This window comes from Schistocerca cancellata, chromosome 1 (genome assembly GCF_023864275.1).
Source record: "Schistocerca cancellata isolate TAMUIC-IGC-003103 chromosome 1, iqSchCanc2.1, whole genome shotgun sequence".
NCBI classification, from domain to species: domain Eukaryota; kingdom Metazoa; phylum Arthropoda; class Insecta; order Orthoptera; family Acrididae; genus Schistocerca; species Schistocerca cancellata.
Genome location: NC_064626.1, coordinates 221,613,192 through 221,639,494, shown reverse-complemented (window position 1 = coordinate 221,639,494; position 26,303 = coordinate 221,613,192). Strand labels below are relative to the sequence as shown.

The window sequence follows — 26,303 nt, the reverse complement described above, 5'->3', positions numbered from 1 at the left end:
GGTGATTTACGCGAAAATGGTTCCGACGTGATTATAGCCACACGACGGGAATTGGCAGTCTTTGAATGTGAAATGACAGCAAGAGCTAGACGCATGAGGCATTCCATTTCGGAAATCGTCAGGAACTTCAGTATTCCGAGAGCTACAGTGTGAAGAGTTTGCCGAGAGTTCCAAATCTGAGGCATTACCTCTCACCACGGACAACATTGGCCGACGGCCTTCACTTACCGATCGAGAGCAGCAGCCTTTGCGTAAAGTTGTCAGTGCTAACAGACAAGCAACGCTTCTTGAAATAATCACAGAAATCAATGTGGGACGTACGACGAGCGTATCCGTTAGGACAATGTGGGAAAATCTGGCATTAATGGGCTATGGCAGCAGACGACCGACCGAGTACCTTTGCTAACAGCACGACTTCGCCCGCAGCGTCTCTCTTGCGCTCGTGACCATATCAGTTGGACTCTAGACGACTGGACAACCGTGGCCTGGTCAGATGAGCCCCGATTTCAGTTGGTAAGAGTTGATGGTAGGGCTCGAGCGTGGCGCAGACCCCACGAATCCATGGGCCCATGTTGTCAATAAAACTCTGCAAGCTAATTGTGGCTCCATAATGGTATGAGCTGTCTTTACATGGAATGAACCCGGTCCTCTGATCCACCTGAACCGATCGTTGACTAGAAATGGTTATGTTCGGCTACTTGGAGACCACCTGCAGCCATTCATGGACTTCATGTTCCCAGACATTTTACCGGGCCGCAGTTGTTCACAATTGGTTTGAAGAACATTCTGGACGGTTCGAGCGAATTATTTGGCCACCTAGACAGCTCAACATGCGTCCCATCGAACATTTATAGGACACAATCGAGAGGTCGGTTCGTCCACATTATCCTGCACCGGCAACACTTTCGCAATTACGGACGGCTGTAGAGGCGGCTTGGGTCAATATACATGCAGGGGACTTGAAAAGACTTATTGAGTCCACGTCTCGTCGAGTTGTTACACTGGGCCCAGAGAAAGGAGGTCCGAAATGATATTAGGAGGTATCTCATGACTTTTGTAATCTCAGTGTAGGACTTTCTCAGAATGTATTGCAACCCTCTTAAGTTAGGCAGTAAAACTTACATAATGTGCTCCACGGTGATGTTGGATTGCTCCAATGGGTTACAGTTGCAAAACCCAGGTTTATTAATCCTTGACCAAAGTTCCGATGGTGTGAAAACCTTCTTCCTCAGTAGATGTGCGTAAATTCACACTATCTATAGCCAATGTAGGAGTCGTTGACTATCTCTGGTATATATCATCCACTTAATCACTATTTAAAATAAATTAAAGCAGTTTACGCTTTTTAGGATCTTATGCCAAGTTTTGTACTTAAATGTCAGTTTTATACAAGTCTTGCCGGTGGTACAGTGTATGTTGTTGTATCCGGCGTCAAATACGTGTTATTTTAAAAAGTTTTAAGACCAGGCCCTACAGTAGATGGCTACTACATTTATATAATGTATTTTAAATGGTGATAAGTGGATGACATGTTCTATACAGCGCCAATGACTCCCACATTGAGTATTGATAATGTGATTTTCGTACAACATCTTCTGAAGAAGACGGATTTAAAACCGTCGAAATAATGGTCAAAGTATAATAAACCTTTATTTTGCAACTTGTGGGTTGTTATTTCTAATCCACCGAAGCTCTTGCATGCACGGTTGCTGAAGCGCAGCCATGTTCAAAATCTTGTAAACTGGGTTGCCTGTCTTAACCTGCATGAAATATTTTCCAGATCATTTTTATTTTGAGTACCTTGTATGAAAGGCTTTTGAGACTCTGGTACCAGACGATGTTCTACGTATTTTTTATTTTACAGTTATTTAAATTTTCCTTACTAGCGGCGGCCTGGCAGCACCTAGACTGCCGCTCTTCAACAACTGTGTTATAAAATTTACATTTTAATTGTAAAAAATTATTGATATTTATGATGTGCTGATGTTTATGTGATGTAGAACGCTCTTCATTATGAGGATCAGACGGCGAGGGCTCATGACAAAGCTTGTGAGGGATTGGGATGTGGGAATTATTGGAAGTAATGTTAGATGAAAAATTATACGGGATATTTGTTTGGGTGGGAACTGTTGGGTGGGATATAGGTGTGCCTTGTGCTGTGGCATTATGATCTTTAGCGTCCGCCTGTGCGCTATGTATGCTTGTGAGTGGGTTTCCACATTTTTGTACAGTAATAATTCTATTACACCTAAAGGCCAATGCGCAGGCGCGTATGCGTATGTGTGTGTGTGTGTGTGTGTGTGTGTGTGTGTGTGTAAGGACGCACGACAGTGACGAGCGGCAGGGCAGAGGGGAAAGAAGAATGACAGCAATATACTGTTTGAAAGAGTAGCACATGTGCTAGTATGCTGGAAAAAAGATTGCGCAGTAAATGGCATGGTCAGAATGCCGCCTTATGTTATTTTCATGGAAAGAAATGCTGTTTCACTCGTTAAAAACTATGAAAACTAGAGAACTGCACTTATATTCATGAATATTAGTTATACAGTCGGCATGAAGTTGAGAGCCAGTTCTGAAAGTTGTAGGATGAACTGACTATGTTGACGGCTTCATTCTTATTCAAATCTTATAAAGGGACCTTACAGACGACACCATTCGATTTTCTTCAAGCATCAGTTTCCTAAATCAATACGACACAGTCTTAAAAAAAATCTCCTTTGAAGAAATTTCCGAATGCTGTTGTGTACAAACATATGCAACATCTTCAAAGAATCAGTGGTAGATGAACGCGTAGCATGTAATTATTCCAAATGCGAGGTCTTTGGTTCAACTGACACCAGGAGTACTTTTCTTACGCTTTCATGTAAGTTCTGTGTCTGTTATCAAATGGAAATATTAGTTAACAAGTACCTAATCGTAATTTTTAATAAAATATTATCTTTTTATTTTTAACCACCAATCGCAAGAAAGCGAATTAAATTTGTTATGGACATGCTTAGTACCCTACTGTTAAATGAACAAATTATATACATCAGTAATAATGTTCAGACGATAGATATAAAGAAGTATTTAATTTACTGTTGATGTTTCAAATTTTAGTTTATTTTGAATGATTGCATGTTCATGAAGTTATTAATTAAAAATCGAAAGATCTTATTTTTATTTAAAAAATTATGATTCAGTATTTGTTAGTAAATATTTTCATTTGATAAAAAGTTGAGAATCTTTAAATTAAAAATCGCTACTAGTGAGAATCGAATCAAGGACCTTGTGAATACAAGACTTGGACGTCACACGTTTAAATACAAACGATTACTCTATTATGCAAATCTTTTGTACTCACCAGAGCACCGATCTCTCCCAATTTTGAAAGGCAATTTTTCGAGTCCTTTGGAGAACCCGTGTTCTGGCATTGACCTTCAATTCTGCAAGTGCTAAGAAAATAGAATTGGGCAGGTCAGTCTGCGATGTTCCCTCGTTAGACTGTAATAAGAGAGAAGAAGTGCCGCTTTTTCCTGCTGAGAAGGAACGGAGAGACTTCTGCTAAATGTGATAATGGCGTGGTTTTGTTAGTATCCAGTCTCTGTTTGCCGCATGCAATTTCGTCGTCAAGCCATAAAGGCCCGGAAGCGCTCGTCTTCAGATTAGGCCGTCAAAGGAGCGACGGTTGTTAGGGAGTCATTAGCGTCCCAGTTAGAACGTAAAGGGTAGGCGAGGTGACCTGTTTAACATGCTGCGTGACACGTCTCTCGCTTACTGCTCTACGGTTTTGTAGTAAATATGCTTACCAGCTAGCTTCGGAATTAGTCCTTTGCAATTGTGATGATTATGTACGGAAATTTATAAGGCTGTTTGTGACGTCACGGGTAAAACTACTTTGCAAGGAATTAAAAACTGTAAACAATGTGACAATAACCATAAACCCCCACCCCCAAACACACACACACACACATATAGACTCGATCTCCATTGTGTAACACAGCATCAAACGTCTGATTACTTTACTAGCGAGTTAATGTGTTAATACTATAGCTGACTTCAAATACACTACTGGCCATTAAGATTGCTACACCAAGAAAAAATACAGATGATAAACGGGTATTCATTGGAGAAATAAATTATACTAGAACTGACATGTGATTACATTTTCAGGCAATTTGGGTGCATAGATCCTGAGAAATCAGTACCCAGAACAACCACCTCTGGCCGTAATAACGGCCTTGATACGCCTGGGCAAACAGAGCTTGGATGGCGTGTACAGGTACAGCTGCCCATGCAGCTTCAACAAGAGTAGTGATTGGCGTATTGTGACGAGCCAGTTGCTCGGCCACCGTTGACCAGACGTTTTCAGTTGGTGAGATATGTGGAGAATGTGCTGACCAGTGCAGCAGTCGAACATTTTCTGTATCCAGAAAGGCCCGTACAGTGCCTGCAACATGCGGTTGTGCATTATCCTGCAGAAATGTAGGGTTTCGCAGGGATTGAATGAAGGGTAGAGCCACGGGTCGTAACACACCAGAAATGTAACGTCCACTGTTCAAAGTGCCGTCAATGCGAACACGAAGTGACTGAGACGTGTAATAGATGGGTGATACGCCAGTATGGCGATGACGCATACACGCTTCCAACGTGCGTTCACATCGATGTCGCAAAACGCGGATGCGACCACCATGATGCTGTAAACAGATCTTGAATTCATCCTAAAAAATGACGTTTTGCCATTCGTGCACCCAGGTTCGTCGTTGAGTACACCATCGCAGGCGCTCCTGTCTGTGATGCAACGTCAAGGGTAACCGCAGCCATGGTCTCCGAGGTGATAGTGCATGCTGCTGCAAACGTTGTCGAACTGTTCGTGCAGATGGTTGTTGTGTTGCAAACGTCCCCCTCTGTTGACTCAGGGATCGAGACGTGGCTGCAAGATCCGTTACAGCCGTGTGGATAAGAAGGCTGTCATCTCGACTGCTAGTAATACGAGGCCGTTGGGATCCAGCACGGCGTTCAGTATTACCCTCCTGAACACTCCAATTCCATATTCTGCTAACAGTCATTGTTGACCAACGCGAGCAGCAACGTCTCGATACGATAAACCGCAATCGCGATAGGCTACAGTCCCACCTTTATCAAAGTCGGAAACTTGATGGTACGCATTTCTCCTCCTTACACGAGGCCTCAAAACATCGTTTCACCAAGCAACACCGTTCAACTGCTGTTTGTGTATGAGAGATCGGTTGGAAACTTTCCTCATGTCAGCACATTGTAGGTGTCGCCACTGGCGCCAACCTTGTGTGAATGCTCTGAAAAGCTAATCATTTGCATATCGCAGCATCTTCTTCCTGTCGGTTAAATTTCGCGTCTGTAGCACGTCATCTTCGTGGTGTAGCAATTTTAATGGCCAGTAGTGTAGTTGTGTTCGAAGACGCTAGACTCTAATTGTGTTGGTTTTATTACTATTCACAAACATCCTAAAAGTGCGCTCGTTATTGGATATCAGACGAGTACAGCATGGGTACTTTGCACCCCGTCTTAAGAGAAGCTAATTTTTTTACTCATCTCTACACCTACGTCTACGTCTACAGTCCTCTAACCACGTTGGGGTGCATGGTGGAGGGTACTTTGCATACCAATGTCACTCTCCTCCCATTTCTGTTCCAGTCGCGAACATTTCGCGGGAAGAACGATTGCCGGTAAGCCTCCGTGTGGGCCCGAATGTCTCTAATTTTATATTCATGGTCTTTTCACGAGACGCAAGTGGGAGGAAGCGATTCATTGGTAAACTCTTCTAGGAACGTACACTCTCGGAACTTCAGCAATAAACCACACTGTGATTCAAAACGCCTCTCTTGCAGCACCTGCCACCGGAGCTGGTTGATCTCCTCTCTGGCGCTTTCGTGCTTACTAAATGAATCCGTAGCGAAACACGATGCTCTTCTTTAGATCTTCTGTATGTACTCTTTCAATAGCATCTGTACGGATCCCAAACTGACGAGCAGTATTCAAGTATTCGGCGAACGAGTGTTTGTAAGCTACCTCCTTTGTTGATGGGCATTCTTCCAATGAATCTCAGTCTGGCATCTGCCTTACTCTCGTGATTAATTTTACGAGGTGCGACAATAAAGTAATGAGACTGATGTGAAAAAAAATGTTGCTTACCGTTTTAGTCTAGTATAGTGTCTTCTTCTTCAAGCTAATTCCCTTCTGATTGCACACACTCTTTCCAGCGCTTCTGCCAATGATGGTAACATTTCTGGAACTCATCTTCTGTAATATCCTCCAAGACCCTCGTGACAGCTTTTTGGAAATCTTGTGTTATTTGAAAATGGTGTCCCTTGACCGCCGTTTCGATTCTTGGAAAGAGAAAAAACTCGCGCGGAGCGATATCTGGTGAATAAGGTGGCTGTGGTAGTACTGAAATTTGTTTTGAGGTTAAAAATTGCTGTACTGACAGAGCAGTATCGGATGGTGAATTATCGTGATGCACAAACCAATTATCAGCAATGTTGGCACGGACACGAAGAACACTTTTACGAACTCTTTCTAAAATTTCTTTGTAGTAATATTGGTTAACTGGTTGTCCAGGAGGCACCCACTCTTTATGAACAATTCCCTTGGGGTCAAAGAAGCACACAAGCATGCATTTCACTTTTGACTTTCACATGCAAGCTTTTTTTGGTCTGGCTGATCCCTTTGAGCACCATTGCTAACTTCGGCGTTTTGTTTCTGGATATGAAGTACTTAAAACAAAGTTTTTGATGTCACTGTAAGTCGTTTGATAGGCAACATGCAAATGACACAGGGTTACTAGGTAACTGCTTTAGTCGCTAGGTAACTGATATAGATATGGGAATAAGACGAAAGATGAGATATTAACCTATCGTCTAGATCAACACCCTTAGAGACGTCTGCCGAAGATAGCATTCCAAAAGCGCATGGACAGGCAACGCGATGTGGCCGACAAGTATAACATCCGCCATCTACATCTATGTTCCATATGCATTACTAGGTGAATCTGTAACGTAATGCACTGCACTCCTTTGGATCTTCTGTTTCTTGTACTAGAGTTATTTGCTAAGTGTCCTAGATTGACGAGCAGCACTCAGTAACCGGTTAAGCGAAGGTTCTGTAAGATACCTCACTCATAGGTGAATAACTCTTCCGGAGAGTTCTGCCAACGAATTTCAGTCTAGCATCTGCCTTCCTACTGTTTGTTTTACGTGGTAATCCAATTTTAAATCCCTTCGTACGCATATCCTCCGATATTTAATGGGTGTGACTGCTTCTAGAAACTGTTCTGCAATTGTAACAGAGGTTTTCTCCCGTTTAAAAGAAATACAGGGTGATTCAGAAAGAATATACGTATTTAGAATGCATGTATTTATTAAGCTTTAAGACATACGAATATGAATCTTTGCACACATATATACGAACCTCTCAAGTTCAGATTACAGATGTTCAATATGTCCTCCATCAGCGACACGAGCAATATCACATCGATACTCAAATTCCTCCCATATTCGGGCACGCATGTCCTTCGTCACTGATGTTATAGCAGTATGTATCCGGTTCTTCAACTCTTCCGGGTTCTGTGGGTGTAGTGGTACATAAACGTTGCCTTTAACGAAACCCCACAGGGAGAAGTCAGGGGGTGTCAAATCCGGTGACCGTGGAGCCCAGCTGAGACACGCTAAGTCGCCACCTCCTTGACGACCAATCCAACGGTTCGGTAGAGTTTCATTCAGATATTCACGCGCTTTGCGACTTCAATGAGGGGGAGCGCCGTCTTGTTGAAAAATGAAGTTGTCTTCGTGCAGCCTCGGAACCAACTGGTTTTGTAACCTAGCGAGACACTAATGACCGTTAACCGTGTTTTCATCAAAGAAGAAAGGGTCATAAACAAAAACACATTAACTTTGAGCGAATATCGTACATGTTCAACGGCTACGTGTGGGTTCTGTAGGCCTCAAATTCGAACATTGTGTTTGTTTGCTTGACTAATAACATGGAAAGTCGCTTCATCACTTAACACGATGCGTTGTGCGAAAGTGTTGTCATTGTCAATAACATCAAGAACCTCATAACAAAATGTCACACGTTGGCGTTTGTCATCACGACCCAGAGCTTGTAACAGCTGTAACTTGTACGGCTTCATAACCAACCGAGGTCTCAAAACACGCCAAATTAGTGTTGTAGGCAGTTGTAATTCCCGACTGGCACGACGAGCTGATTTTGAAGGACTACGTTGGAAAGCAGTATGAATTCGTGCAACATTTTCATCAGGAACATGAGGGCGACCTGGACTCTTTCCATTACATACACATCCTGTATCTAGAAGCTGTCGGTACCAACTGCGAATGTTCCACCCATTCGGGGGATCAATTTGGTACCTCAACCTGAAACGTCTTTGCACTATAATCGTGGAATTGCACTTCGCAAACTCGAGAACACAGAATGATTACTGCTGCGGAGAAGCCATTTTAAACAAATGACGGTTACCAAGCAAAACAGAAGTCAAGTGGCATCTAGCGGCTATTAATATAAACTAGACTACGTATTCGTTTCTCCAATAGCCGAGACGAGGCGAAACGATCGATAATTTGGAAAAAATAATACTCCGTAATACGTATATTCTTTTTGAAACACCCTTTACATCATATTTGTTTATGCCGATAGTCAACAGCCAGTCCTACACCCCAGTCGAGCCTCTCCGAATTCTTCTGTATCAACCGTACTTACTCTGATAGGTCAAAATAACTGAATAAGGATATAATTGTTGTCACAATTACGCTTTTGAGCTGAGTTTTGCGAAATATGTAAAGAAAATGTAAATCGTGACTTTTTGCTTTTATATCACAGACTCAGTAACAGTTCTCATCGAAGAAACACCTATAAAAACAGCGGAAATTGCGCATGAGCTGCAAGGAAATTTACATTAAGACTCGCATATATTCTGTCTGTGTTTCTCAGGTACATTTATTTTCATACGTCCTAGATATCAGGAGAAAGTAAACACTGTCGAGGCATTACTACAGCTTTCTGGTACGTATAACAGCAAAGAGTTTATCGGAGTACTTTATTACAATTAAGAAGCCTCGCCGTGTGTACATTTGTAATTAAGGTCGCGCAGCGTGATGTTGCAAAGTTGTGAATACCGCTGTAAAGCGCATTAATTCTGTAATGAGAGATAATCTCGTTATATCGTATTGCTCTTAATTCTACACTGGAGCTCAGAATATGGAAACACGATCAATTATGAAGGCAAACAAGCCACTGATAAATGTGCGATCCATAGAGAAGGAAGCTGTGTGTACACTGTACAGCCAAGGCCAGCAAATCATAAATTGTTTTCCTGAATTAGTGCTACACTCTACTTTACAAAGTCAAATACACTGTGAAACTGTATACGGGCAAATTTGCTGGGTTGACAACGTTTACCATTTAGTGTTGTCGGCCAATACTGCGTTCTAAAGATAGAGGTTCTATTACCAAACAGACTGAAATAAAAAAAATACAAAAATTAGTTTATGTAATTGATACATACACTGAAGAACCAAAGAAACTGGTACACCTGCCTAATATCGTGTAGGACCCCGCGAGCACGCAGAAGTGGCGCAGCACGACGCGGCATGGACTCGACTAATGTCTGAGGTAGTGGCGGGAACTGACACTATGAATCCTGCAGGGCTGTCGATAAATCCGTAAGAGTACGAGGGAGCGGAGATCTCTTCCGAACACCACAGTGCAAGACATCCCAGATGTGCTGAATAATGTTCATGTCTGGGGAATTTGATACCAATTCTGAACGTGTGGGGCGTCGCATTTTCCTGCTGGAATGCCCAAGTCCGTCGGAATTGCACAGTAGATATCAATGGATGCGGGTGATCGGATAGGATGCTTACGTACGTTTCACCTGTCAGAGTCGTATCTAGACGTATCAGGGGTCTCATATCACTCCAACTTTACACGCCCGATACCATTACAGAGCCTCCACCAGCTTGAACAGTCCCCTGATGACATGCAGAGTCCATGGATTCATGAGGTTGCCTCCATACACGTACAAGTCCATCGGCTCCATATAATTTACAACGAGATTCGTCCGATCAGATAATATTTTTCCAATCAACAATCCAATGTCTTTGTTGACGGAGCCAGGCGAGGCATAAAGCTACATGTCGTGCAGTCATCAAGGGTACACGAGTGGGCCTTCGGCTCCGATACCCCATATTGATGATGTTCCGTTGAACGGTTTGCACGCTGACACTTGCTGACGGCCCAGCATTGAAATCTGCAGCACTTTGCGGAAGGATTGCACTTCTGTCACGTTGAGCGATTCTCTTCAGTCGTCGTTGGTCCCGTTCTTGCAGGATGTCATTTTTCTGCCCGCAGCGATGTCGGAGATTTGATGTTTTACTGGATTCCTGATATTCACAGTACACTCGTGAAATGGTCGTACGGGAAAATCCCCACTTCATCGCTACCTCGGAGATGCTGTGTCCCACCGCTTGTGCGCCGAATATAACATCACGTTCAAACTCACTTAAGTCTTGATAGCCTTCCATTGTATCAGCAGTAACCGATCTAACAATTGCGCCAGACATTTGTTGTCTTACATAGTCATAGCCGACCGCAGCGCCGTATTCTCCCTGTTTACATATCTTTGTATTTGAATGCAGGCCTTTACGAGTTTCTTTGGTACTTTAGTGTACGTGTGTACGTGTTAAACGTATTGAAGCCAAGTAAATGCAGCAAATATCTTGCTGAACATTAATGATAACGATAATATTCAATTCTATAACAGTACCTACTGAAATTTAACAGGAAACTTGTCATATTAAGTATGATTGCACGGAAATTGCAAAAAAAAACTTCCCCACTTCCCTCAGACAATTTTCATTGTTTGTGTGCAATTTCTGTGAGCCAAAGCCACCATCAAAACTGCTCCAGACTGACAGTAGTTGAAGCAGGACATGATTACGATATCTTTGTAACACAGTAAATGCGGTCACCAGGAAGAGCTACTTCCTGTAATAAGTTCTTATAAGAATGTCTAAACTGATGTCCATATTGGCCACACCATCCAATCTCTTTGGACATAAGATCCTTTAAGAGACTTAGAGCCATTATAGTGCTTATTGGTAGTCTGGTGTTGTCCTGATGGTCAAAATTCTTTACGAATCAGTGGCCACACATTCTTGTTAACTCTACCAACAAATCCGTGGCAAAACAACAGCAAAGAGTGAAAATAGCACAGAATTCACAGAAAAGAGGACACGTTGACTTGCAGACAGGCCAGAGCGTTAGCCTTAGCAGCCAGAGGCAACTGTCATGTGTGCATCAGACGTGCTTGCTGGGCTTGCGAATGTGTTGTCTTCTTTTCAGAAAAAGGCTTTGGTCGGAAGTTCGATGTGTGACAGCCTTTCCTTTGCCTGTCTGAGACTCAACGTGTCGCAATTGTGGTGTTGATATTCCAACCTGGACTTTCCACTGTTTCACAAAATAGACAGAGTTATATGCCAGAAATACCAGACGCGAAAACATACAAAGAAATTAATGCGAAGGTTATTGGCAATAGGGCAATAGTGACGAATTATGCGTTATGCAGTGCATGTTGTAATAGGTTGCCCCCTGGTGCTGTCTGTTTATATTAACAACTGTCTTGTAGCTGCCTGCGATGACTGACCGAGCAATCAGTATCTACTTACAGCAGTAATTAATCTTGGTATCTCTCTTAATCGGCTAACAGAAATTAAAGGCATTTAGGGAGAATACGACGCTACCTAGACAGACTCGGAGAAACAGATGCATTTAATAAAGCCCTGATTTACGGGTAGAAGAAACTCACATTGTGATAACAGTGAAATGAGTGGTGAAGCTTCCAACTTTTACAAGTTACTGGAACGGCAATCACTAATCGACCATCAAGAGAAAATCACAATAAAATGGGTCCAAGAAAGGTTTCTATTACTAAATGGCTAAAACGGTCTCAAAGCCCAGTTGGAGTTTGGCTATGTAAAAGCTTTCAGGGGCAACAAAAATTTGAGTTTCAGTATCTAACCTAACTATTTACCGAATTTCGCAATTTTAAATGCAGTCCTTATGTACTCATTAAGTAACATAATTTTACGGTAAATGTTTAACTTTTGTGTTTATGCACTGAGGCAGTGTAACTTACGTCGCGGAAAGTAACCACACCAAATTCGTCCAACATTTGAGAATGAAAGTACTTAGCGATTTCCAACTAACTTCACACATAATTTCAAACCTTTAGGAAATTTTTCATCATTACAGTCCACCCACCCCTGGAAAATTTTTCGCCATTCATACAGTGAAACTTAAGCATCTGGCATGAAGTTTTAATGGTTACTTCTTTATTAATTACTCTACTTGCGACAGATATTGCACACAGTATACTACTATAATACTGAATGGAGATACAAAATTAATATATCATTGTACGACTCGTAGTTCAGAAAATCCATCTTAAACATTGAGATGTGCGAAAAATTAGCTTGTCTTAAAACGGAGCTGTTTTATACGAGGGCAGTCAAAATGTAATGCGTCTTATTTTTTTCTTCTTAAATAACGTTTGTTAAGCGAAAATTTAAATTTGGTGCTGTTACACAAAGCTTCTTTTTCCGTACACTGCAGTTGTAACTATCTGTGCCAACAGATACAAGTACTGCAGTTACTTGCAAAATAGCTGCCATCGATGTTCGTATCAGAGAGCGTTCTGTGATATAATTCTTGAATGTAAAAGGCGAAACGCCTATTTGCATTCTTGAAAGCCTGAAAAATATATCCGGTGATGCAACAGAGAATATCAGCGCTATTAGACGATTGGTTTGTCGCTGTAACGAAGCTGAAAGACAAACTCCGTTGGCTCACGTGGAGCGGCAGACCGGTGCAAACGGTGTGATTATGGTTGATTTTTTGGATCAAGGATACACGATCAATTCTGTCCAATACGTAAGAACCCTGAAACAGATTAATGCAGGCAGCGGTTCAAATGGTTCAAATGGCTCTGAGCACTATGGGACTCAACATCTTAGGTCATAAGTCCCCTAGAACTTAGAACAACTTAAACCTAACTAACCTAAGGACATCACACACACCCATGCCCGAGGCAGGATTCGAACCTGCGACCGTAGCAGCCCCGCGGTTCTGGACTGCAGCGCCAGAACCGCTAGACCACCGCGGCCGGCGCAGGCAGCGGTGTAGCCCAACAAAAGCTATGGTGGATGTTGTTTTCTACGCGAATGCAAGACCACACACCACTGAAGCGACTGTCAAAATTCTGTCGGAAGTCTTCCTAATCTCCCATATAGCCCTGGACTGGCGCCAGAGTTCCACCTATTCAGGCCGCTAAAAGAAGCTCATCGTGAAATTCACTTTGAAGATGAGGAGGGCGTGAAATGGCTTCGGAAGCAGGATCGTGCATTTCACCACAATGGAATACACACCCCTGTTAAAAGATGGACCAAAACTGTGAGAATAGTCGGAGATTATACTGAAAAGTAGTAAATTAAGGAATCAGTTGGGACGAGGTGAAGTGTTACTGATAGATAGTAGATACATAGATAGACAGATAGATACATTCATGCTCATAAATTAAGTATAATTGCAGAATGTGGTGTCACACAACGTGGCACTACACAAAACTGGCGCTAATAGCATAGGCACATAGGGAACACACACGACACAGATCTATAAGTCCACGGTATTGGCGATAAGCTGAGAAAACCGTCCCGAAACACATGTGCTACAAAACGCCATTGGTTTCTGCGCATGTACGCCGATATCACTATGGGATATGATCACCATGCACACGTACACAGGAAGCACAACGGGTTGGCATACTCTGGATCAGGTGGTCAAGAAGCTGCTGGGGTATAGCCTCCCATTCTTGCACCAGTGCCTGTCGGAGCTCTTGAAGTGTCGTAGGGGTTTGAAGACGTGCAGCAATACGTCGACCGTGAGCATCCCAGACGTGCTCGGTGGGGTTTAGGTCTGGAGAACAGGTAGGTCACTCAATTCGCCTGATATCTTCTGTTTCAAGGTACTCCTCCACTATGGTAACTCGGTGGGGCCGTGCGTTATCATCGATCATGAGGAAGCTGGGACCCACTGCACCCCTGAAAAGGCGGACATACTGATGCAAAATGACATCCCGATACACCTGACCTCTTACCGTTCATTTGTCAAAGACATGCAGGGGTGTACGTTCACCAAACATAATCCCACCCCACACCATCAGACCACGACCTCCATACAGGTCCCTTTCGAGGACATTGAGGGGTTGGTATCTGGTTCCTGGTTCACGCCAGATGAAAACCCGTCCAGAATCACTGTTCAGACTTAAGCACTCAGGTACACTTCTACAAAATGGAGCCTAAACTGCTGGTCCTCGTGGCCAGGGCGCTGACTGTACGTGTTGCGGAAGTGCTCGTTGAGCTCCACAAGCTGGTCTAAAATGTGTGAGCCGCTGCTCGGCTTGGATGGTATTGAAACCTTCTGCTCACGGGGAGAACAGGCGGCAGACCAAATTGGCGCTACATTTTATGGCCAGCCTAAGTCTTTTACAGCAGTACTCGAATAAGCGCTGTGCGACCTTAAGTTTCCAAGCTCTGGCGTCTTCTATCTGCCAACTTCACCTTGCAGCTGCAGTCATGCAATTGAAAGCGCCCAAGTTCATGCAATGTACTGGTTTTCACGAAGGTTACCAATCTGCGACAATAATTAACTCTTTAATGCAAGTACTTTTTTTTCTTTCATTCATCAGTCTTCCAACTGGTCTGACGCAGCCCACCACGAATTCCTCTCCTGCGCCAACCATTTCATTTCTCAGTAGCACTTGCAAGGAGGTGTCACCTATAAAAAATCAATGTACAATACCTACGTATCATAATTTTGTATTTATCATCCCTCATCTGCATTCACACAGCACATGAAGCTGCCGGCCGGTGTGGCCGAGCGGTTCTAGGACCTTTAGTCTGGAACCGCGCGACCGCTACTGTCGCAAGTTCGAATCCTGCCTCCGGCATGGATGTGTGTGATGTCCTTAGTTTAGTTAGGTTTAAGTAGTTCTAAGTTATAGGGGACTGATGATCTCAGATGTTAAGTCCCATAGTCCTCAGAGCCATTTGAACCATTTGAACCACATAAAACTGATCTGAAGATTTACTCACTCGTTAATTACCAACTCTCCTGCCTCATTTTCTTCAAACTAAGTGTTTAAAAATTTTTTATCATTTTACCACCGTCCCTTCAATGTGTTACAATACAATGCAGAAATACCACCAGTGATCAAGTAACGTGATCTGATAAGTACATTACAAGGAAAAAAGTTTCTTCCTTCTGGTGGCTTCATTAGAAATTACAATTGGACGGGAAGTAACGAATGAATGCAACGATAAACTGAAATCTCTATTAAAACATGTTGACATATTGGCGAAATAAGCTGTTCGTTAGGAAGTGTAGCTCGTTTTTTACTATCGCGAAATAGGGGACGGAGTGTCAAGGATATCAAAGCGAGATGGGATGGCAATCATTAAAACAAAGGAGATTTTCATTGCGCTGCGAACTTTTCACGTAATTTTAGTCATCAATTTTTTCCTCTAAATGCGGAAGTGTTTTGTTGTCACGAACCCAAAAAGGAAGAGATTATCATCGAAATAAAATAAGAGAAATCAGAGCTCTTACAGGAAGATTTAAGTGTTCATTTTCCCCCCGCATTGTTAGCGAGTGGAACGGTAGATAAATAATCTGAAGGTGGCTAGAAGTTCGCTCCGCGAGGCTCTTAAGTGTGAAATGCAGAGTAATCATGTAGAGGCAGACAGAGATCTAAATAGTAGTGTAGCTAGGGTACTGTTGATCTGCGAGCGAATGAACTAACATTACTTGTAAGAATAGCAAGTATTTAGCTACATCAGGATGTCTATCGTATGAGATTACGGAAGGGCCTCAGAGAGCTGATATATCCTGGCAGACCTCCAACCAAGTCCTTATCGTTTGACTCCCATGCGGAGTAATACATGCTCACATGTTGGACCTGTATAATATTTACTGCGCCAGTATTGTCACTGCTCCACATTAAAATGTGTTCCATCCATACTTTCGCTTCCAGACATGTTTGGTTTTCCTTGTACAAGTATGTAACGTAAATGATGGAAATGAAAACCCCTGCCAGATATTTCGAATCACAAGCTCAATCCCCTCGATTTCTCTCTCACTCCTATTGTTTCAGACATCTCTCTGAAAAGAAACTAATTCTGAATTAACCGGCTTCCCATATCTTCAAAATTTGAATGCACGTATTCTAATCAAGATTGTAAAAACTCTGTAAAAATCCACAAATTCTGTAAACAAAGATTTTCCTTCCTCTAACTTATCTTGTACGTTAAGTCGTATGGTCATTATGATCTCGTTGGTTCCTACATTTCTCTGGAACATAAACTGATCTTCTCCGACATCGTTTTCTATCAGTTTTTCCACTCTGTAAATTTGATACGGGAAGTGGAGGAAAGACGCTGATGTGTTTTACATGTAGCCAATATTACATTATATAGGATCTAGCAAACATGCTTGGAAGAAGTACGAAATCATATGACTCACATCATATGAAATAATAGTTCCGTGCACGCTGAGATTACAGTACACGAAGGTAAGTTATAGAAGTACACAACAAAGCAAGTACATTTTCGATACTGGCATATTTAAATTTTCGATACGAATGTTTCTGATATAACTGTTTTCATGAACCATATGAAGAAAATATCAATTTCTCTGAATAAAGCTTTATTGAAGGACCAGCTGTTTAGCTGCTGATAAAGTAAATTCACTATCATTTTCGATCAACCGATCATCCGAAGGTATCGTAAACTTATTTACATCAGCCTAAATGGTATAGTTTTTATTGTAGCGGCAGAAATTACAAGAAAATAAAATAACCGGCTTGCTTCGCTGGTACTGTCGTCGGTAGTAAAATGCATAATCAGTCAGCTAGGAAGCGGACGAGTTATTTTATTTTACTTTTTGACACGACAGTAGAAATAATATAATACAGCCTTATATCGATGGCCTGCTGAAAAGTAATGACTCAGAATTTTGTGTATGGAAACTCTTAAATATTTTTAAATAAAGCAAACGTTATTAAAATTTTACAGCTTTATTCTTCATGTCTACATATTTACTTCTCAACATAGTCACCATGGCGACGAACACGTCTCCCATCGAGATATCAGTTTCTTGATATGGTAACTGTAGAACCTTTGACTTCGCTGACGGAGCCACAACCTTACCTCTGCTTGCACGATTTCATCACTAACAAAGGAAGTCCTCGAAAGCGTTCTTTAACTTTTGAAAACAGATGAAAATTGGACGGGACAAAGTCGGAACTGTATGGAGGATGATCGAAGGCGTCGGATTGTTGTAGATGTTGCAGCTCTCGTGTGCGGTCTGACATTGTCGTGCTGAAGCAAAACCTGCTGCATGTGTATAATGTTGTTGTTGTTATGGTCTTCAGTCTTGAGACTGGTTTGATGCAGCTCTCCATGCTACTCTATCCTGTGCAAGCTTCTTCATCTCGCAGTACCTACTGCAACCTACATCCTTCTGAATCTGCTTAGTGTATTCATCTCTTGGTCTCCCCCTACGATTTTTACCCTCCACGCTGCCCTCCAATACTAAATTGGTGATCCCTTGATGCCTCAGAACATGTCCTACCAACCGATCCCTTCTTCTAGTCAAGTTGTGCCACAAACTTCTCTTCTCCCCAATCCTATTCAATACTTCCTCATTAGTTATGTGATCTACCCATCTAATCTTCAGCATTCTTCTGTAGCACCACATTTCGAAAGCTTCTATTCTCTTCTTGTCCAAACTATTTACCGTCCATGTTTCACTTCCATACATGGCTACACTCCATACAAATACTTTCAGAAATGACTTCCTGACACTTAAATCTATACTCGATGATAACAAATTTCTCTTCTTCAGAAACGCTTTCCTTGCCATTGCCAGTCTACATTTTATATCATCTCTACTTCGACCATCATCAGTTATTTTGCTCCCCAAATAGCAAAACTCCTTTACTACTTTAAGTAAGTAAGGGTTCTTCAAATTCGAAACTCGATTACAGCATACTGTTTCTCAAGCAGCGACATGGTTACGTTACATAGCGCCGTGTTACACGCTACAATTCGGAGCTCTGTAACGACAGAGGGCTGAAAATATGTAAACATGAAGAATAAAGATGAGGACTTTACTAACTTTTGTTTTATTTAAAATACCTTTAAGAGTCTTCACTTTAAAAAATCGAAGGCATTACTTTTCACCTAACCCTCGTAAATAAGTATATCATACCTGGTGACAATCGGTTGATCGAGCTTGGCGCTGAATAAAGGTACACTTCATCAGCAGCTCCTGCTGGCTCTTCAAGTTGAGTTCTTTTTTCCCGATACACTGCCGGAAAAAATTAGTACATCTGGAAATATTATGTAGAGTTTGATCCGATTACGGCATATGCTGCCACCTGGAAGACAGTAGATGTACGGTCCAGTCGCAAGAAAAAAACAAATTAATAATGATTTTATCAAGCAATACTTGTCAGATGAAATGAGCGGAGAACAATTGTCACTTCATGGAGTTAGAAGCCTCAGAGTTTAAGCTTTGAGAAACCCTAGTTTAGGATATTTGTGAAGGGGAGAAACATAAGACACATACGATCAAAACACGCACATTCAGGGGGGTAGGACGTCAAACGGGCCGACTTGGAGCAGGAGAGTCACCACAGGACATTTTAATTTCTACTGTCTATACTTTTACAAATAAATTCATAAGACTTTGTCACAATGACCAGGAAGGATTGAGGACTCACACTCATCGCAGTGGAAGTTCAAAAATGTAGCAAAATACCTTTCTTTTTACATGTGAAATTTCATCATTTTTTCACTTATTACTGGCTGCATTTGTTGCTATAGATACACTTTTCTTCCTAAGTAAGAGTGGTGCCTCTCCTGCTCCAAGTCGGCCCGTTTGACGTCCTACCCCCCTTAAGACATTATTTGAACAGCAGTTGGACGAAAACAGAATTTTTCCATGTTTTATGTAAAGTAGGGACCTCCAGCAGTCCTTCAAATCATGAACTAAACACGTGATGGAACTATTTGAGACTTCGCCAAGGGATACACGCCCTGACGTCATCGGAAGCTTTCCAGTATACATAAGTGGTAACATCGAGCGGAAATCTCTAGGAGAAATCCAACATTAAAGTATTTACGTGTCAAGGGCGCCAGCTAATGGAAGTATTCCCAAAGGCTATTATTGAGGGTCAGCCACAACTTAGACGGTATGTAAGCAGGAGGTAAAATGAGAAGAGTGAGTCTGATGGAGAATTCTGATGGAGTAGTCTGACGGAGGAGTCCGAGAGCAGTAGTACGCCAGGCAGCAGCAACCTGGGTATGCAGAAGTAATATTCGCAGCGAGAAGTCAGTGATCACATCTGGAGACACACATATCAACTGCAAGATAAGTGATGATTATCAACTGCAAGATAAGTGATCATTAGTTCTGAACATAGACGATCTGTCTCTGTCTCATGGAACAGCTTGCATTTGTAGCACATAATTAACAAGAACAATTTACGGAATAGTAATTATCTCTTGTAATCTTAGGTGTGTGGCCTGTTGATAACAATAAATTGAGTAACAATAAATTGAGTCTGACAAGTAATACAGAAAGGGGTTAGGAACTGGCACCTCGTTTATAAGTTATCAAAGAGAATAAAGATATTACTTAAACAAATACTGAATTCAGCATAACCATACTGTCATTAATCCTAAAAGATTACCTCTGCAACTAATAACCACCCAGTTCTACCTCGGAGAGCTATCTCCCTCTCATCTCCGACAATAAAGGTGGACACTCAAACAACCCTCAGATTCTAGAATGAGATTTTCACTCTGCAGCGGAGTGTGCACTGATATGAAACTTCCTGGCAGATTAAAACTGTGTGCCGGACCGAGACTCGAACTCGGGAACTTTGCCCTTCGCGGGCAAGTGCTCTACCAACTGAGCTACCCAAGCACGACTCATGCCCCGTCCTCACAGCTGTACTTCTGCCAGTACCTCGTCTCCTACCTTCCAAACTTTACAGAAGCTCTCCTGCGAACCTTGCAGAACTATCACTCCTGAAAGAAAGGATATTGCGGAGACATGGCTTAGCCACAGCCAGGGGGATGTTTCGCAGGAGAGCTTCTGTAAAGTTTGGAAGGTAGGAGACGAGGTACTGGCAGAAGTAAAGCTGTGAGTACGCGGCGTGAGTCGTTCTTGGGTGGCTCAGTTGGTAGAGCACTTGCCCGCGAAAGGCAAAGGTTCCGAGTTCGACTCTCGGTCCGGCACACAGTTTTAATCTGCCAGGAAGTTTCATATCAGCGCACACTGCGGTGCAGAGTGAAAATCTCATTCTGGAAACATCCCCCAGGCTGTGGCTAAGCCATGTCTCCGCAATATCCTTTCTTTCAGGAGTGATAGTTCTGCAAGGTTCGCAGGAGAGCTTCTGTAAAGTTTGGAAGGTAGGAGACGAGGTACTGGCAGAAGTAAAGCTGTGAGGACGGGGCGTGAGTCATGCTTGGGTAGCTCAGTTGGTAGAGCACTTTCCCGCGAGAGGCAAAGGTCCCGAGTTCGAGTCTCAGTCCGGCACACAGTTTTAATCTGCCAGGCAGTTTCAACCCTCAGATTGTCGTCAACATTCCGATCGCACTACAAAACTGTGCTGGGATGCAACAGTACTGATAATTCAACGTCGTCCACCAACACATAGCGTATTGGTGCAGCGCACCATATGTGACGACCTTTTAATAGGAAATCCCGAAAGCTAGATGGCAGTGTCATGCAAACGTGTAAGCAAGCATGCACAATGCCATGGAGATGCAACCGTTCTTCCTACATTCAATGAGCGAGTTTGAAAGCGGTCAAACTGTGGCCTTCCGAGTGGCGGGGTGGTCCTTTGGGAGAATTGCTACCCAAGTTGGACGTGGTTCGTCATTTGTGCAGTGATGCTTGAATCAATGGTCACCTGAACATTCTCGCACGAGGTTCTGGACGTCCACACAGCACAGATGGCCGTCAGGATAGTTGCAGTGTAAGGGCTGTATTTTTTTTTGTTATGGTTTTTAGGGCGAAAAACTGCTACGGTCATTAGCGCCCGGTCTGTGACTTAGGAAAAGCTAAAAAAAAAAACGAAACTGGAAACCAGCAGCAATGGGAGCAAGACTCAAAAAAGTGGGGAAACCAAAAACAGAAGGAAATCTTAAGAAACCACTATAGAAGGGGTGTTGTCTGTCCCCAAAAAGAGCTTCAAATTACTGACGTCATCTCACTGGCACTAATGAACTCGAGAACGCGATCGGCTGATCGCGTGTCATCTGCTAAAATGGAAGATATATCGGGCGACAGCTGTAACGGGCGCGTAACGGAGTAAAATAGGGGCACTCAAGTAAAAGGTGTCCCACCGCTCACAGTTGAGAGCAGTGGGGACAGAGTGGGGGAGGATAGCCGCTTAAAAGATGTCGATGGTTAAAAAGACATTGCCCTATCCGGAGTCTAGTTAAAATTACCTCCTCCCGACGACGCGTTCGGGAGGAAGAGGTCCAAGCACAGGGAAGAGCTTTCACGTCCCTCAATTTATTATTGGGAAGTGTCGACCAATTTACGTGCCATAAAAGAGCAACACGACGACATAAAACACTCCGTAGATCGGCAAAGGGAATCATGCGAATAGCTGGCCGAAGAAGAGAGACTGCAGCCTTGGCCGCTATATCGGTCGCCTCATTTCCACAGATACCAACATGTCCTGGGATCCAGAGGAACGCCACAGAGACGCCCCCCAAGTGGAGCAAGTGGAGGCAGTCCTGAATCCGGTGGACCAGAGGGTAGACAGGGTAGAGAGCTTGGAGACTGAAGAGAGACCTGAGAGAGTCTGAGCAGATAACATACTGATCCGCTGATGATGACGGACGTATTGGACAGCCTGGAGAACAGCGTTAAGCTCCGCAGTATAAACCGAACACTGGTCGGGAAGCCGAAATCGATTTGGGGTGTCGCCAACAATATAGGCACTCCCAACAGATCGTACAGCTACCGCAGCACAGATAAGAGGGTTTCTGAACCCAGACGTGTCAACACGAACTGTTACGAACCGGTTATTGGCAGTGGGACTACGGGCACGCACACCCCTAGTCTGTATTCTGCTCACGACAGAGCATCGTCGGGCTCGGCTCGACTGATATCGTCAGAGGATCGCTTGGGAGAAGGAAAGCCGTGCCGTCGTGTTCAGCTCTGACAACATACTCTGCTTGCAGGGATGTGATAGTCGTCTGCACGTACGCTGGAGACCTCGTGAGGGCTGTCTTCTAGAGTGCTTTCGTCCAATAGACGTTGGCCCCACCGCAGGCCTTATGGCTTGGGGTACGATAAGCAACAACCGTCGTATATGTGACTGTAGGCCTTCCCAGCGTAAACTATTGATGAAGGTTTCTCGGGTCTCCAGCCGGGAGGTAGCGTTGATATCTCGCGAGGTTTCGGAAAGTGTCGTACTACCCATCTTCTGGCGAAGTTACTTGTGGGACACTGCAGCCACCATCTGAGAAACTCAGCCGAATCCGTAAAAATACTCAGGGACATTCGACTACAAAGGGAGGACCTACTCGTGAGCTTCAAGACTCCTTGGCACTTTTAACCCAGCATTTTGAACCACAAACAGTCAGCCTCTTCGAACACGCACTAACAACCACGTACTTCCAGTGCAACGGGGAATTCTTCGAGCAGATCGACGGTGTGGCGATGGGCTCCCCATTGGCTCCTGCGATTGCAAACCTCCATATAGAACATTTCGAGGAAGTGGCCCTTCAAACTGCCAGACAGAAACCGAAGCACTTCTTCCGCTATGCCGACGACACTAGTCGTGTGGGGACATGGCAAACAGGCGCTAGATGAGTTTCTTGAACACCTCAACAGCATCCATCCGAACATCAAATTTACAATGGAAATGGAGGAAAATGGATGCCTCCCCTTCCTTGATATTTTAATTAAGAGGAAGGCAGATGGATCACTAGGCCATGCAGTACATAGGAAGAAGACACACACAGATCTATACCTTCATGCAACAAGTTGCCACCATCCAGCACAAAAGAGAAACAGTACTGACCACCCTGGTACATAGGGCGCGCGCCGTCTGCGACAAAGACAGCCTACCATCCGAGCAGCAACACCTGAGGGAAGTCTTCCAACAAAATGGCTGCAGTAAAACGCAGATTAACAGGGCGCTTAAAAGGAAGAAGGAAGCAGTGAGAACCCCAGAAGAAAACAATGAAGGAGAGGAAGAAGATAAACGACTCGCTTTACTTCCGTACGTGGGTCCGATCTCACCAAAATTGCACTTCTGGGAAAATACAAGATCAAAACCATTCTCCGACCACCACCGAAGACGAGGGAGCTCATAGGTTCTGCCAAAGACGCGCTGAACCTTAACATACCGGGAGTATACAGTATACCATGCGAATGCGGAAAGCAATACATGGGGCAAACACAGCGCTGCATATCTAAACGCTATAAAGAACATATCAGATGTGTGCGACTAGGCCATACAGAAGAATCAGCCATAGCAGAACACAGCATCAATGAAGAATACACCTTCAACTTCGAAAACACGAAGGTACTGTGCCGAGCATCTGGCTTTTGGGAAAGCGTTATCAAAGAATCCATAGAAATAAGGATTAACGAGAATCTGGTCAACAGAGACGAGGGATACCAACTCAGCGCAGCATGGAACCCTGCGATAGCGGCAATCCGCCGCCGACGCAGACAGATTGCTTACACCGAGAACCGAACGCGGCCGCCGGGGGCGCCCGCCATCCCCACCACCGTGCGCACACCGCTGGTCCACCGCAGCCACCCGACGTCTAGTGGAGAGGGGTGACCGCGCATATAAATAGCCCGCTCTCCGGAAATCTCGACACTTCGCCAGAAGATGGGTAGTATGACACTTCCCGAAACGTCGCGAGATATCAACGCTACCACCCGGCTGGAGACCCGAGAAACCTTCATCAACAACTGTCGTTTTCTTTTGGGCTCCTGGAGGAGACGCTAACCAGCGCTCGGTAAGTGCAGAATGTTATTAGACCTGTTCTTATACCGATCTTGCAACAAGAAGGTGACGTGTCGTTTCAACAGGACTAGACTCGCCCACACACTGCCCATGAAACTCAACGTGCTTTGCAAGACGTGCGGCAAGTTCCCTGCCCAGAACGATGTCCAAATTTGGCTTCTATCGAGCACGTGTGGAATATGATGGGGCGAGAAGTGACTCGTGCGACTCGCCAACCAACAACTCTTACTGAACTACGCGAACACTTCGAGCAGGCGTGGCATAACGTATCGCAGGACAATATTCGCCATCTTTACTATCGACTGGATGCCAGAATCAGCGCCTGCATTGCCGGCCGTGGAAGCCACACCACAGTATAAATATGGATGTTTCAGCATGGGTCGTTTCTAGTCCCATAGAACCGCTTGTGCTAGTGATCTGTAAATATAATCATTTCATGTACTCCAAACGGACTGTTGCTACAATAAATCTTGAATGAATTGAAAACCTCTAAAAGGGGATCACAATTTTTTTTTGTGCCAGTGTGCTTACAAGACGTGAGACATCACCCGTACAAAAGAACCGTACAGTACACACATCAAAAAAAGTTTTTCATCACCTCAGTTCCGAGAGTTCCGAAAACTGAACAGAAAATTGGGATAGAGATCAACATAAACATCATTTCCACCCTTTTTATTGCTCATGAAAACCACAGAGTGCATGTTGTACCACCATGCAGCGATACCTTCAGAGGTGGTGGTCCAGACTGCTGTACACATCGGTACCTCTAATAACCAGTAGCGCGAATTGTCGTCCATGAAGACGAAAGCCTCGCCAATATACTGCTGATATGGTTGCACTATCCGTCGGAGTATGGCATTCACGTATCGTTCAGCCGTTACGGCTCCTTCCATGACCACCAGCGGCGTACGTCGGCCTAACATAATGCCACCCCAAAACAGCAGGGGACCTCCAAATGGTTCAAATGGCTCTGAGCACTATGGGACTTACCTTCGGAGGTCATCAGTCCCCTAAAACTTAGAACTACTTAAACCTAACTAACCTAAGGACAGCACACACATCCATGCCCGAGGTAGGATTCGAACCTGCGACCGTAGCAGTCGCGCGGTTTCTAGACTGCAGCGCCTACAACCGCTCGGCCATCAAGGGACCTCCAGCTTGCTGCACTTGCTGTACAGTGTGTCTGAGGCGTTCAGCCTTACCGGGTTGCCCCCAAACACGTCTCTGACGATTGTCTGGTTGAAGGCATATGCGACACTCATCGGTAAAGAGAACGTGATGGCAATTCTGAACAATCCATTCGGCATGTTGTTGGGCGCTTCTGTTCAAAGGTAGACCTCGCCATGGACGTCAGGAGTGAAGTTACGCATCATGCAGCCTATTGCGCACAGTTTGAGTCTTAAAACGACGTCCTGTGGCTGCACGAAAAGCATTTTTCAACATGGTGGCGTTGCTGTCAGGGTTCCTCCGATCCATAATCCGTAGGTAGCGGCCATCCTCTCAGTAGTAGCCCTTGGGCGGCCTGATCGAGGCATGTCATCGACAGTTCCTGTCTCTCTGTATCTCCTCCATGTCCAAGCAACATCGCTTTGTGTCACCCCGAGACGCCTGGAAACTTCCCTTGTTGAGAGCCCTTCCTGCGACAAAGTAACAATGCGAACGCCATAGAATTGAGCACCTAGGCACGGTTGGAGTATAGACAACACGAGTCGTGTACCTCCTTCCTGATGGAATGACTGGAGCTGATCGACTGTCGGACCCCTCCGTCTAATAGGCGCTGCTCATGCATGGTTGTTTGCCTCTGGGCGGGTTTAGTGACATTTCTGAACAGTCACAGTGCCTGTGAATTTCTGAATAGTCACAGTGTCTGTGATACAATATCCACAGTCAGCGTCTATCTACCAGAGTTCTTGAAATCGGGGTGATGCAAAACTTGTTTTGATGTGTTTATTTTAAATTGAAATTTGCGTGTTTTTTTTTCCTCTTCAAAAATCGAAAAGTTTAAAATTTTACAATTTCGGAGGAACCCAAATACTCCTAACACTATGGCAGCGTAACACTGCATCGATGAAGTAAATTTTCTTTTCGAGTTCCAACTAATGTTGGGAGAGTTCAGAATAAAGTCAATTTTCAGCGGTTCGGTAGC

The 26,303-nt window shown here is 43.9% G+C and overlaps 1 protein-coding gene across 1 annotated transcript in view; it reads left to right on the top strand.

The window, feature by feature from the left end:
- Window positions 1-26,303, top strand: part of LOC126169519 (synaptic vesicular amine transporter) — an 848,981-nt gene that overhangs the window by 380,143 nt on the left and 442,535 nt on the right. The gene's annotated exons all lie outside the window — the stretch shown is intronic.